This window comes from Rousettus aegyptiacus, unplaced genomic scaffold, assembly GCF_014176215.1.
Source record: "Rousettus aegyptiacus isolate mRouAeg1 unplaced genomic scaffold, mRouAeg1.p scaffold_m13_p_3, whole genome shotgun sequence".
Taxonomy (NCBI): domain Eukaryota; kingdom Metazoa; phylum Chordata; class Mammalia; order Chiroptera; family Pteropodidae; genus Rousettus; species Rousettus aegyptiacus.
The window spans coordinates 32412217-32427718 of NW_023416306.1; the positions used below are offsets into that span (position 1 = coordinate 32412217).

The window sequence follows — 15502 nt, forward strand, 5'->3', positions numbered from 1 at the left end:
TGAGAACCATATGTCTGATAAGACCAAAACTGTTCCCAAAGTTATCATCATATTCAAGGTGTAATATCTGGGAGGAGTTTGGGTAGGAGAAAGGCATCTCAGGAAAATAAATTTCCCTTTTGGTCATGCATTTTTAATGCAAGAGATCAAATATTGTTGGCTGCTTCATGCTTATGAGTATATTGTTTCCTGTAGTTCTAACAGATACAGAGAAAAAAGGTTGACAAGAACCAAATATAGTTTTTGCAACTGAAATATTTAAATATCATTATGAAGGGGAGTGATAGAAGCCTTGTAAAGAGGGAGTAGGAACAGGAAAGCTTAAAAACCTATTAGGAGCTTTTTCCTTTGCAAAATATAGATATCTACCCTTTGGTGACTTTGTTTCTTAATTATCTTAACTCTGTCTCTATGCAGTATGAGTTAGACAACTTGGTTCTAATATCCTCCTCTTGTAAGGAGAGAATGACATAGCTGAAGACAAAACCTTGTTCGGATCCTGTATTCACACAGTTGTTCCTTGAGTGGTCATGTGGAGGACTTGGCCCTGTCTATTCTAGAGAAAAATTAGCCCAGTGGCTTTGCTTCATATCCAACAACCTGAGTAACAGAATGCTGTAACATATGATGCAATTAGTTGTTAGTTTTTCAATTAGTGCATGAAAAACCGATATAAACAACTAAAACAATAACGACATTAGCATCAAAACAAGATCAATGCTTGCAGCCAAGTTATGTAAATGATCATTGCCAGTATATTTTTCTCTTGCTATAATCTCGTTTCCGGATTTCAACACATTAATTCCCTCCTTATATGATTAAGTTTGTAAGCAAAGAAATAAAGTGAAAACCTTCTGAGGCAGCTGTCCGGAAATCACTACGGCTGGTATGAGTCCTGATGGACATCAGTTGCCTGATGGTGACTCTTCCTGGTATTTCAGAAAAACCTGTACTTTTTTTTGTTTCAATTAGTTTTATAGATGTTTCAAGCTGGGGCCTGCATTTTTCTGTGGTAAACTCACCCCTCAGCATTCCCCTGGAGGCTCACTAACCTTGGCCACATTCATATTTTATGGGAGTTGAGCTGTACAAGCTTGATACTGCCATTTGCTTTTCTTGTATTGAAATAACTTGCTTTTCCCTTCAGGGATGCTGGGTTTCAACAACTTGAAACTGGACTACAACCTGAGAGAAGAGGAAATTTGCTCCGTGGTTATCCCATCAGAGAGATATGTTATCTAAAGATTGAAGAGATCGACATTGCTTTGTTTGAGTCAACACAAGCCAACTTATCTGTCCTCTACCAACATGGTTCATAGGCTTCCTTGGTGAACAGTTTCCCAAAAAGTTGGGTCTCATTGATAATGTTTGAAATTAAGTGCTATCTGTGTTAAAGTGAGTCTTTAAAAGGATGACCAACTCCATTCCTATTTGATGTAGTTTTCAGCATCTGTCTTCATTATTCCTCTAATATATGGAGGTATTCTGCACATGTTTGACCATTTCTGTGGGCTGACTCAGAGCACAGGAAGTATGGGCAAATAGTAAAAGAAAAACTCTCTGAAAGGTTCTCTTTTGCTTATTCTTTGCTCTTTTGGTACTTGAATGCCTGAAAAGAGGAACTAGATGTTATCTATACGGTTTGGTTCAGGGTAACAGAAAAGTTGTCATGAATTAAACATTTTTGTCCTATTGGTCTTCCAGGACCCTTAAAAATCCCAACCTTTAGACCACACACTCTTAATTGTGGCATGTGGGTTTCTAGGAGTTGAAATTAAAAATAAAACTAAAACACACACACAGAAAGTTATTTAACAGTTCCAACTTTTAAGTGTGTCCTTCTCTTTTCCAGAATCAGGCCTTTTGGCCAAGAAGGGTGAAAATTGGGTTAAGGCACTAAAGGCCTTTGTCTAAATACTAATCTTGGTTGGAAGGGAAGAGAGGGAACCAGTAGAGGACGATGCCACCAGCAACTGTGATAGCTTTACTGGGAATTTACTCATCGATTAACCCAGTCACTTAAGAAAGCCATGGGGAGAAATACAATAACAGGAAGAGGGAAAGGGGTAAGGAGAAGGACCCCAATTGGTCTGTTATGCGATTTGCCTTATGTTGTCCTAAAGGAATGTGGCCGGGGTTCATGAAAATATGTACCTGAAAAACCATGAATGACTTTATCATTTATAATTTATTTTTATTCTTTTTAACAGTCTTATTTAGATGTAATTTACTTGCTCTACCATTTAACCATTTAAAGCATGTAATTTAACAGTTTTTTAGTTTATTCACAGGCTTGTGCAGCCATCGATTAGGACTTTGCTCATCTTTTCGTCTTGCCCTTTCCTCCTTCTGCAATAATATTCTTATCCCAGATGTGGCTTACTCCCTCCTCATCATTCAAGTCTTTGCTTGAACGTCACCTTTAAGGAGTTAAGAACTTTCCCTTTACCTAATGTACCACACTGCCCACTGTGCTTTCTCCTATTAGCGTAAGTATGTCTGTAGCTCTAACACTTTCCAACATTTGCTTACGGTCTGCAGTCCTCAGCTCTGCTGGGGCAAGACTTTCATCTTGTTCTTCTTGCTTCCTCAGTTTCTGGCCCAGGACACATTAGAAGTAGGGACTGGAAGGAGGAAAAAAGGAGGATGGCTGCCTTCTCCACACCCTGCCATTGGTAGAGCGGATGTGACTGGAGCAGCATCTGAAGGGAAGAACTGGCTAACCACAACTTGTTACGTCTCCCTGATGGCTGGCTCTGGAAACAGGTACTGCTGTTATCACCAGGTGCTGGCCTGACATGAAGTAAAACAACCAAGCTGGGCCTAGCGATCTGGGAACTTGAGTTATAACCTTCCATATGACCCCTAGAAATTATCTGGCCTCTTTGAGGTTCTTTAAGGTGAAGACATCGAACTTTGGCTTCTTCCAGTTCTGACACTGAAAATCTGATGAATTCCCTGATCAGGTGTAATTGAACAAACACAAGTGTTCCTGGGAGCACTCTTATCTTTAATAAATCCTGCCTCTATGGCTACCTTGGCCAAATTAAACTGCATTTCTCTCTGCCTTTTCCTCCATTGCCAACCCACACCCTTTTGTAAAGATGGAATTTTCTAATGCTTGGGGTCTTAGACTCATATAACAGAAGAAAGGGCAAAATAAAAATTGTGCTTTGGATGTGCTATTTGAACTGGAGCTAAAGTTGAGTAAAAGCTTTGTTTGAGTTTATAAACATACAATTAAGGCTCTTATAGTTATCTAAATCCACTTTCTTGCCTTATAATTTTATGGTTAGAAGCATTACAGTTGTTTTTAGATTTTCATTATAACTGCAGTAGCCACAGACGGAACCAAATAGTGTTTGTTTATTTGTGTAACAAATTATGCCTCTCAGCTAACTTTACTGTGTAATTTGCATTGGGTGTGCATTTTGCAAAAAAAAAAAAAAAAAAGTATACATTGCTATGAGGGTCTTCTCTCTTCTTTCCTAAGTAGTACTGACAATAGAAAATTGAGCAATAAATGCATGTATGGACATTTTACGTATGAGTATAGTACACATAATTTTATATGTGCACTGCACACATGCCTACAGATAGATGGACTAGTAGAAAGAGAATTGTGCAAAGAGAATTGAATTCTGATCCGAGTCTCCAATGTCATAGCTGGGTAAACCTGAGGAAGTCAGCTTACTTCACTGAACTTTTTATTCACATTTAGCTCTAGCCACAAAGGACACCCAAAACACATTTTTGATAATTTACAGATATTTTGTGTATAACCAAAATAATAGTTCTCTTGAGTTCCTACTGAGTTCAAGCAAGATTATTTCTGAAATCCCACTGCGAATTGTGAAGTGCTTTCCAAATACATGCTAGAGGTGACTAGAATTAGAGTGAATGAGTGCTATACTTTACATCAGGTTAAAATTTGTTCTTATGTAACATTTTTAAAAATAGGCATATGTGGACTTCGAGTCTCAGAATGAATGAGATAAACTTCTTTCCGTTTGTCCATTTGAGATACTCTGTATGAGCAAGGACATTGCTGACCCGGCTGACCGTTTAAGGTCCGGTGTAATAAAACTGTGAAGACTACTCATGAGGAGGGTACATCCCTTCTTGTATTCTTTTCTAGGTCTGCTCAGCAATCAACGAATTTCCACTGAGACTTCTTTGCCTGTGGGTGTGTGGTGATTTTGTCCAAAGATGATTTTATCCTTAGATGTTACTTTTTCTTTGGTTTCATGAAACCACTTGTAACCAATGGCAGAGAACTGTCTGAGGTAGTGGTAAAGTTAACTTTATTGAAAAAGAATGGAAAATATGTAATATATTTAAATAATCTGAATTGATTATCAGCTTGAGTAGGGGTAATATTTTAGCTCAAAACTGATGTGGGATTTCTAAATAAATGATCAGCTCCTTATATTAAGCATAGTCCATTCTGGATACCCGCTAAGATAAAATAATCACAAACTTATAACTAAAGAAAAATGTAAATACATTACATCAAAATGTGCTTTATAGTTATATGTGTAGACAAAAAGGGCTTTATAATAAATCTAACTGAAAGTAACCTCAGAGGGTGATCCGATTCCAAATTCCTAACTGGGCAGATCATGGTGTATAGTCATGCCTCAGGGCTATAACTTCCCTAGTAAAAGATTATCTTTGCCTTTAATAAACCCTGTCTGTTGTTTTGTGCATCTAGGTTAACACACCTTTGAAACACCTCCTTTTCATACCCTTTGGAAGAATAACCACCCTGTTTTTTACTATCCTGTAATCCAATCCCCACCTTGCTTTCTCCCCTGTTCATGTAATCTTCCTTACAGTCCATCCTTAACTCCGAGTGTATAAAAGAACCAGAAAACTGTCATTTTGGGAAGCATTTTCCTCAGTCTGTTTAGATCTTGCCTGCAGGCATGTCCTCTGTTTAAATTAAATAAATTCTAATGCACTCATAAATTTTTTTTCTATAGGTTTAGATGTTCTTACATCAACAAATAACACTTTCAGATAAATCATACCTGAGAGATCTTGTCTCTTTTGTAGACCTGCTAATGTTCTTGGTCATGATCTCTCAGTTCAGGGTCCTTAATTTCCCCTTGTCCCTTCCCCACCAAGGGTGGGAGGGAGAGGCAGGGTCATCCTTCCAGCAAAGATCCTTCTAGCTCAAAAAATCTACCACACAGGTAACTTCTACTTTTACTTTCTCTTCTTTGTAGCTTAGAAATGAGAGGAATCACCAGTCTCTTGTGGTTGGATAGAATGACTTATTTTGCATTATTTTTAAACTTATTTGCAATTTTTAGGAGGAAAATACTATTTCCTTCCTTCAGTCCTTGGGCTCCTGATATATGACAGGCATTTTCCTAATGCTGAAGATATAGGAGTGAATAAAGCTACCACCTTGACCTTCTAGTGGGGAGTAGGGTGACTCATTATCTTGAGTTTCCTGCTAAAACTGGGAGGGTCCTTGGCCAACTGGGTCCAGTTGGTTACACTAAGTGGGAGAAGATAGAGGAATAAAAAAAAAAATTAATGAATTAGGTAACTTCAGATAGTTACAAGTATTATCTAGCAAATTCCCAGGATGATGCTATGGAAAGCATTTACAGATGGGAGTTTGTGGAAACTTTGGCATGGGTGGTCTCAAAGCTATCTCTGAGGAGATCACATTTACACTCAGGTGGGGATGGATGAGAAGGATGAGAACATGTGGGGAGCTGGGGCATTGTGTTCCAGGCAATTGGAACAGCAAGTGCAGGGGTCCTGAGAGAGAAAAGGTCTTGGCCCGTTTGAGAAATAAAATGGTGGCCAGGATGGAATGTTCTGGAGGGAGTGGGAGGAGTAAGGGCTTTGTGGGCCCCAGTAAGGGATTAGGCAATATTAATAACAGCTGATATTATTGATATATTCTGGATGTTCACTTGTGTCACCATGTCACTCGTCACAGTCACCCATTTCACAGATAAGGCTACTGAGGCACAAAGACTTTAATAAGCAAAGTGTCTCAAGTCACTCAGCTTGCTAATGGTGGAGCCAAGATTCAAACCCCACTGGGTGATGCAGAGTGCACACTTGTTGTCACTACACTTAATTGAGGGGGACCCCTTGGTCAACATGACAATGTGTCCATCTTTTCAAACTCTCCATGCCCACTGGTTCCCATAGTCACCCAGGAATAAGGACAACCTTTGTCATTCACATGTCCCCTCCCCCAGACAGTCGCAGTTTTTGCTCAGCGAGTAACAGATGCTGGAGGAGGCCTCTGCTGCTTTTGTGGATTTGCTCCAGCCCTGGATGGCGGTAGTTATGAGATGGCTTATAAATAGTCACTCTATGTGTAATCAGGTCACTTCACTGTGAAAACATTTTTGTTTCAGCTTCCTTCCTTCCCTGGGTCTTATCCAGGGAACAGTGTCTCTGACCTTCTAAGCCACAAAGGCCAGAGATAATGGGGCACAGCAGGTTGGACGTAGTCAAAAGAGAGGAGAGTCTGTGGTCGGGGAACACACACACACACACACACACACACACACACACACACACACACAAACTGTTACTCAAAGTATATTTACAGCATAATACTCAGGGTATTATGCTGTAAATATACTTTGAAAAATATGGCTAACAGATAGATGAAGAATTTGCAGTCTATAATTCTTTTTGTTTGCTTGAGATCTCCCTTCTGCTCAGAGTAGAGTGAAGGAAGAATGCGCTCTGCTCTGAGCAAGTGCAAAGAATCACAGGAACGTTTTCTTTCCTTTTTGTCCTCATGCCTAGCAGTTTGCATTTAGCGCCAGCCTTGCCTTTGTTGTTTGAATTTCCTCTGATTGCCTCACCAGATGTGTAGACAGCACCAAGAGATGGGATTTCACACTTTCTTTTAAGACTGCTTAAGAATGAGACAGCTCTTTTCCTGTAGGTGAAAAGTAATGCCTTGTAATTAATCAGAGCCAGAGATGAAATTTAGAAGCTACATGAAAAATTCAAAAGATTAGGGTTTTTATTTTAAATTTTTAAATTAATTTGAAAGAAACTTAATGAATTACTTAGCCCCCAAATGGCAAACCATAAAAGATATTTTTCAGAATTATCTTTTTTTCTTTGTCACAATACATGTGATAGAGGCTTAAGATCTGGTAATCAGGAGAAAAATGCAGAAAGACCATCATAGCTTTTATTTTTAAACTTTATGTTATTTGATTTTTGACATTCAAATCTCTCTTTCCTTTGTAAATTTCTGACTTCTTCCTGGCCTAACCATGATTTTCTGACTTTTACAAACCTACTGAGTAGAAATCTTGTTTAATTATAGCATGGCTCAAGTGTACTAAAGAGTTATGTTCATGACTAAAATGATGTTGATTAGAAAGCAAAGATAGATTTTGTGAAGAAAGAAGGAGAGGCCAGAAAAGGTTTGGGGTCCAGGCAGGAAACCTAGATTTCTTTACTTGCCCTTCTCCTGACCGCACAGCTTCAGGGTTTCCCGTTACCACGGCCAAGGATGCACCCTTGTCAAGGCAGAGGATGTGAAGGGAGGTGTGTGCTCTTTCCTTCTCATAACATCTTCGTTTTTCTCCATGTTCCCTCTGGACACTCATGTCAGCATCTCAGTTAGCCCTGAGGCATTCGTGTGCCACTTTGAAGTGCACTTGACTTGAAGCTGATTTGTATTCTAGCTCCCTTTCTTATCAGCTATGTGATCTTAGGCGAGTTACTTAACCTCTCTGAGCCTCAGTGTTCTTACAATAAAAGGATGTAGGCTCATAGGATTGATAGGCTTTGCTCAGATATTGTATGTAAACGGCAGGTACCCAATGTTTTTGATTATTATTACCATTTTAAATCTTGAGTGTTGGGTCAAAGTCAAAAGTAAAGGAAGTCAAGCACTAGGGACATCGTGTTTGGAAGTTTTTGAGGCTCGGTGCAGTGCTAGGTGTGGCAGAAAGCTGGGGATGAGCACGAATCTGGCTGCAGCCTCTAGTCCCTCCTTTGCCTTGTGTTGGCATTCGTCAGTTTTGTTCCTAAATGGGCACTATTAGGCTTTTTTTTCTTCTGTCAAAGGGCATATCTGTTCTGGTGTTTGTCCAGCTCGAGGCAAATCTTGATGGAAGTATAAATGTCTCTGGGAAAAGAGCACTAGACTCTGAAGTAGAAGGAATGGATTCTAGTCCCATTCAATGGGTCACTTTGCATGAGCAATTTCAGAACTTGGGTCCCTCCGATAAAAAGTTTACATCCTCTGTAACATCTCACATGGTTTCAGAGGGGAAATTAAATAAAATAATGTGTGTGAAACACTTTACCTATTCTAATAATCATATCAGTAATAATAATAGTAGAATTCGCTTTTTTCTCTCCAGGGCCCAGAATTCTGCTGTGCTTTCCAGAGTCCTCTCTCAAATGCTTTCCTTTTTATTTTACTTTTTTTAGTTTTATTTAGTTTTCTCTTTCCCAGGTTCCATTTCTAATCTACACATGCAAACTGCCACACAGACACACACATGCATACACATTCAACTTGTTCTATAATCTTTTAAGACTTTTCTCCCTATTAGTTATCCTAAAAAACATCCTGATAGTATCTTCAGAACTGTTAATGGGTTAATATAACATAAAACTGCTTTTGGCAAAAAATACCAGACCAGGGATCAGCTAACCTTTTCTATAAAGGGTCAGTTAGTAAATATTTTCAGCTAATGAGTCATATGATCTCTGTTACCACAACAGAGCTCTGTCGTTGTAACAGGAAAGCAACAGTAGACAATACAGAAACAATGGATATGGCTTTGTTCCAATAAAGCTTTATTCATAAGGTTGGATCATGGGCTTGATTTGGTCAGTAAACTGTAGTTTGCTGACTTTTGCCACAGACAAAAGAATTATAGTGATGGCAGCAATCCCAGATGTGGCAAGTTACGAGGAAAGAACCTTAGAGCAGATGAGAGCTTTGAAGACCCTCTCTTCCTCTCTTCCCTGCCTGACCTGAGAAGCAGGCAGGGCTGTGCTCCCCTAAACCTCGGAGTATGCTGAGCCATTGTCTGGCCTGGATGGTTTGGAGGGTGGAAATTTACAAGTCGGATGAGAGCCATCTCTGCCAAGGACTGATTCAGAGTTCAGGGATTAAGCCTCTGGCATGGGGATTAAATTGGAATTTCACATGCACAGACCCCACTGGCACCAGATGTTGGGCTGGGTCTGGTACACCACGTGCTGTTGGCTCCAAAAAGTTCCTCAATCCTGCTGTGGGCATAAAAGTAAAGCAAGAAATGAGGGGGTCTGGTTTTCTGCTTTCGGCCTTGATTTTATATTCTTTATTTCTACTGAATCTGAGATGAGAACATACTTTGGAAACAAAGGAGCATGAAGGAATTTATCCCAAGGCCAAGAGTGACTAAACTGCTGAGTGTTAAGTTCTCAGTAGGGATGCAGAGAAGCGTGGGCACAGAACTCACATTTCATTCCGGCGGCTTTGTTCTGCTGGCTCCATCATGCTGCTTCCTGTGGGTCTGGAAAATGACCCCCACTTTCCAGGAGCTTGACGTGCATGTGCCAGCAGACAGGATCTATTTCAAAAGGAGTTTTCCGTTACCCACGGTCATTTTTGCACCTCCTGTTGTTGTCAGTCATTCAGTAAACAGTGTTCTTGTGAAAACCCATGAGGAGTAGAGTCGAGGAAGATGCCTCTGGCCAGTGCATCCATTTGTTTTTCACATAGGGAACTTGAAATTCGGAGAGGGAGGTAAGTGGTTCAGGGTCATATGACTAATTTCAAGTGAACTGAGGACTAGAATCCAGTTCTCTGGGCTTCTAGTTCGGTAGTTCATTCATGAGACAGAATGACACTGCTGGTCTGTGGTAATAAGGGTGAGAGGGGTACAGGCACCAAGAGTCCACTTGAAGCCATATCACAGACTCTTTGACTTTGAGACATAAAGAAGTTTTTGCCTCACTCCATAGATGCATGATCTTTGCATAATCATGTATTAGTCAGGATATGCTGAGTTATGTTGTAGTAACAAATGGCCCAAAAAGCTAAGTGACATGTAAAACAAAGTTGTATTTCTCACTCATGCTACATGCTTGTTGTAAGTTGCTGTGTTTCTGCTCCTCATCTCTTTATTCCAGGACTGAGGCTGACAAAGCTTTCTCTATATCAAGATTGGGAAAATATAGACCAAATCCAGCCTATGATTTGTTTTTGTAAACAAAATTTTATTGAAACATAAACATGGTTGTTCATTTACATTTTATTTATGGCTGCTTTTGCACTACAACAGAACTGAGTAGTTGGAATAGGGACAGAATTGCTCACAATGTCAAAAAAGTTTTTAATTTTTGGTCCTTTACGGAATAAGTTGGCTGGTCTATGGCCTATCTGAAACATGTCTCCCCTGGCAGAAGGAAAAAAGATAGAGCGAACTATAGGCTGGTTCTTAAAACTTCTTCCCACAAGCGACACGTGTTCACTTCTGCTCACATTTCCTTCACTTAGACAAGACATGTGGCCACTCTTGAATTCAAGAGAGAGAGAGAGAGAGAGAGACAGAGAGAGAGAGAGAGAGAGAGAAAACAGTCTCTTCCAACATGATTTGTATTTTATTTGTGCAGAAGTGGACTCCCTTTAACTGGAACAGAAGAAAGATTTATGTGAAAGTTATTGGGTAATCACATAATTGATAGGAAAGCTGGAGAATAAGGCTCGAGAGGGAGCGGGGAAGCACAACCACGTCCCACCACAGGTGTGGCTTCTGTGAGCTGTGTGCTCTAACATCGCCGGCACTCCCATTCCCTATGCCACTGCCCACTTCCCTGAAGCCGCTGTGAGTAGCTTTAATTGGACCTTAACATGCATGTCACTCCCTCGAGATTTAAAGTGCTAGTTGGGTGTCACTTATTGACCACATTTAAATCACATGACCATGTCCTAGCTGCTGAGAAGGCTGGGATAATGAATATCAAAGGTTTTTCATTTTTATAAAAGAGAAGGGATTCTGCTTACAAAGACTTACAAAGGGGACGGGGATTTCACCAACATAGGAAATTGGGCTGGGAAGCCTAGAAAGCCTGGGCAATGTCCCAATATTCAAGTGCTAGAAGTTGGAGGCTAAATAGAAATCCTGGCAAAGTTTGGCATTGCTTTGGGTCCAACTTCTTAACTGAAATTTTTGGAGCCTCATCTTTCAGGGTGCTTTTAGCAGGCAGCCTAGAAGGATCAGAAAAGGATGGGAGAGCTTCCTCTTTTCTGGATGCTTCAAAGCCAGAATGACCTTTGTTACCTGGACCTTTCTTATTCTCTTCCTCGTCATCCATTGTTCCAATCTCCACAAAATATTTCCATTATTTTGGGGAAAGTAAGTCAGAAATGTAGTCATGGCAAGAATGAAAGAGGGAGGGGAATACATATGGAAATCAAATTGAATGCATTTTGGATTATCACTCCTACTAAGTACATCTACTGGTGTGAATCATTGGGATTGGAGTGTGTCTAAGCACCTTCAAATTCATGGGGGATGGTTTGATAAACTGAGGTGAGGTTCATTTCTAAAGGGGTGCGCTCAAAAAATACAGTACCCTCCTCTGGGTGGGGGCCAAGGAGGTCACTCCAACCAGTGCTCATTTTCACCTAGGGCTTCCAGTTTGAAATTTGAATTCATATACAAGTGAATTTATGTAGAGTCTAGGATATTCAATGAGAATAATTTAAAACTTTGAATCCTATTATCAGACCATGCTCTCTGCAAACTAATATTTCTAACTAATCTTCTGTATTGTGAGTAGCGCAATTATATTCCATCATACTTTTTATATTAAAAAATATTACCTTCTTTGGTGCAAATATTAACCTCAGATTTTAACTCTATTTTGGTATTCCTTTATTTTTTTTTTAGTAAACTTGAAGCTTCAGAGCATGGATGTGGCCTGGAAAATTCTCGAACTTCAATGCTTCCCTATCTGAGATAATTAAGGCAGGCAGATTTGGATTCTCAAAAAGATATGATGCTCCGAAACAGGAAGAGCTGGTGGGAAAATTCTGAAGGTCCACGATGGGTAGGAATTTGGAGTCACTGATCTGAAGACTTGGAACTCTAGTTGTCAGGATTGAGTGTGGCTGTGGGTATTACTCAAATGATTATCTTAGAATTAATTATTGATCAAGGACTTTCTAGTAGTGTGAGATATATGGGGAATGGCTTACAACTGCACTCTTTGGAAATACCTAATGGACACTATCTGTGAAGTAGGTTCAAATCTCTATTGGTGATGTCAAATATGTTTTTAAAAATGACTAAAAAATAGTACATCTGGAGTTGAGATTTTATCAGTAAGTTCCTATCCTGTCTAGATCCTGCAGTTTTTGCTAAGGTGTTGGCTACGGTTGGAGGCAGAACAATACCCCAAGGGTCAACAAGGATACTGGGGCCTTCCCATGGCTTTGTAGCATGTGATGAGCCAGAGAAAGGTGAGGATGAAACTCAGCCAACTAAACGAGAGCTTAGGTCCCAGCTAGAAGCAGAACAGTAAATAGGTAGGAAAGTCGCATGTCTAGACTAAATAGAAGAAGAGTGGAGTACAGCAGGGTGGGAGGGAAGAGGGGCAGGGCCAACTTTCTTTTCCTCGTTAAGGTTTGATATCGCCATCGGTTTGGGAGCCCACCTTGCCCAGGAAGCTTTGATTCGGTAGGCCTCACCCTGTCTGTCCCTGAAGCGTAAACTATATTCCAAGGTTGGCAATCCAGTTTCTAGCTGGAGCCAGCACCCTGAAACCATGGCTAGATTCCTTGAATCGTGGATCTTACCCTCATGCCTCTTGGCCCCAAGTGGCATCTTGGGCCTGCCACGCATTCTGACTTCTTTTATCTCTATGTCATCTTCTTTAGCCTCACCTGCCAAAGCAGTCCTCCTCAGGGGCTCAAATTAAACTCAGATATCAGTTCCAGTAACTGGGTGTCCATTTCGGGCTGCTCTCTCGTTCTTCTTTCTTTTCTCTTCAGAGGAACTTGACCAGAGCAAGAGACTGAGGTCTGCTTCTGTCACTAAGGACCTCCCTTAGGTCAGGCCCAGGGTTTCTAAGTGTGACTCTACCAGATGGCTCTCTTGACATTATCAGGAGATGGTGTTGGGGAGACTGGCCATGCTTCTGATCATGAATGATGACTTTGTTCTCTATTTTCATATCTGCTGCTGCTTACTACTGATAATGGTTTCAAACCTCTGGAGTCAGAAAAGAAATTGACTCTATCAGCTAGCCCAAGTTTGCCTTTTTAAAAGTACTTTTCATGCTCAATTCTTTAAAAGGGGGGGAAAAACCATCTTAATCTCTATTCCAGGTATTATACATGATTTGTTTTCTCCCTTTGTTCCCACTCTAAAAGTGTTTACTTTTATTGATGACAAGTGTGAGATTTTGGTTTCACATCTGCTTCACAAAAAAGACAACATTATTAGTCAAATTAAATTTATAATTTTACTTTTTAATGAGCCATATTCAATATAATAGAATCATAGCATTTCAACATAGTATTTCAATCATAGTTTTCAGTAGTTTAGGGACCATCCGATCTAATCTCTAATTTTACAAATGAGGAAACTGAAGCACAAAGAGCAAAAGGAACTTTCCCAACATTATCCCAAAGTGTTCCTTCAGAAATGCTTTTTCCTCTTCTTGGTTCAAGGTTTTTTTCTACAAAATACTTTTCCCTTAGTGAGTGTGGAATCATGATGTGGGCATCAGAAGGTTTGATAGCTCCTCCCACCTGCACAGGTCTCTTATACTTTTTGTACTTCTCTGCCTTGGAATCAGAAAATTCAGGGCAGGGCTGAGGGACAGTTGAGAGATCCAAGAAGCATGATGGAATAGGAGACAGGCTGGCTATGATGGACAGGAGGGTGATGAAGCTCTGTGAAGCCTGATCAGGCATTGGGCTGGGGGACTCCCCAAGATACATTCGAAATAAATACTGCTTTTCCAATTGCTGTTTACTAATTCATAGTTGTGGCTGTTTGGGGGAAGCTCAAGAAAATGTTTTCACAGCCCTTGGGGATCACGTAATGAGAATCATATGTACACTGAATGTTGAAGGAACCACACCTGGGACACATTTGACCCATGGCAGAAACTCATGTGGGAAAACAGCCAGTGTTTTTTGACCTGGCCCGTTTTGTGAAAAGATGCCTATCGAAGCAAACATAAATACACAAACAAAGCAACAACAACATCGAATACCACAGAGTCTAAGATTAAGGCATAGTTTTCTGAGTTTTCTGAACAAAAGACTCAGCAACACATGCTCAGAAGGAGAGCCAGTGAAAGAAAATGCGGCAGTCTGAAGGACTGCCTCATATGCATCCCCCACAGGGACTATCGTGTTACCTTTCTAATGAAAAGCAGGCACTTTAAAAATGACTTCATACCGAATGAAAAACGATTCTAAGCTGAGTATAGCTTGTTGGGGGATGAGCATGGGGCTTGCATGAGGATATTTGTGGCTCCTCTTATCTCTTGGGTCTGGTGTTACCTGGAAAGTAGAGATAAGAAAAAAGATATGGCAGATTTGAGCAAAAATGCCAGACCAAGGAATGTCTTCAGACTTCTGCACTCATCATATATTTTGTTCTCTTTGCTACTGAAATGTGAAAAAGCAAAACTGTGTCTTGCTGGTCTTAATTCAAGGACCCCAGACTTCTAGATTTTATTCTGTTAGCAAATGAGGAGTCACTGAAGGCTTCCCCTGTCAAATGTTATTCTTGACTTGGCAGAAAGGGCCCTTCATAATGATATGTTTGCTTCTTGCAATGTTTCCCACTCTTGCACAAGAGCTCAGCTTACCAAATCCAGTTCATTAAATGTCCCAATGTTTCTAATGACCCATTTGCTTTGTTTGTGCCTGCTCAAAAATCACTTGGTCCTGAGTCCCTTCTTCCATCTTTTAGCCTGGGGCATGTGCCCTTGTCTTTGCTGCATGCTGATCTCTGAAAAGACATCAGTCAGATCCTATCATCATTGCTGGGGGAATTGTCTGCATTAATCATGGGCTCTAGGACCCTTCGGTGAAGGAAATGTGCTCATTTATTTTTGAATCTCCAGTGCTCAGTAACTTGCAGAGCATCTGGTATGCAGTAGGTGCTCAAAAAATAGCATTGGTTGAGTGAATCAAAGAATCTTAGGTCCATGGGTTCATAAAGCTCCACCTATTTGCCAACTTTGGATAAAGATATTGAAGAACTGGCTCACAATCCAGCTGAGGTAACTGAATCCAAGGAAGAGAATTCTGGGTTCCCCTTCCGTGGTCCGTGATGTCTCTGAAAGTTGACGGAAAGAAAAGTTTTGCCAAACAAAAAAAATTTTTTCCCCTTTTACCTCTGTCTCTAAAATTCTATCATTTACAGTTCTGTGCAAGCTCCATATATTCAAGAAGCTTTAACTCTCTTCCAGTGTCTCAGTTATTGTTTTCATCAGAACTCCTAGGGAGATCACATAGAAGGAGTGG

At 40.3% G+C, this 15502-nt stretch overlaps 1 long non-coding RNA gene across 2 annotated transcripts in view; it reads left to right on the forward strand.

The window, feature by feature from the left end:
* Window positions 1–12588, forward strand: part of LOC107502871 — a 35881-nt gene extending 23293 nt beyond the window's left edge. The window contains exons 2-4 of one of the 2 annotated variants that reach the window (XR_004950057.1): window positions 1148–2489; window positions 2594–2766; window positions 11904–12588. This is a non-coding gene — a long non-coding RNA (uncharacterized LOC107502871). Of the gene's footprint in view, window positions 1–1147; window positions 2767–11903 lie in introns of both variants that reach the window. The other variant, XR_001595096.2, reaches the window with a different exon arrangement.
* The last annotated feature ends 2914 nt before the right edge of the window (window positions 12589–15502 follow it).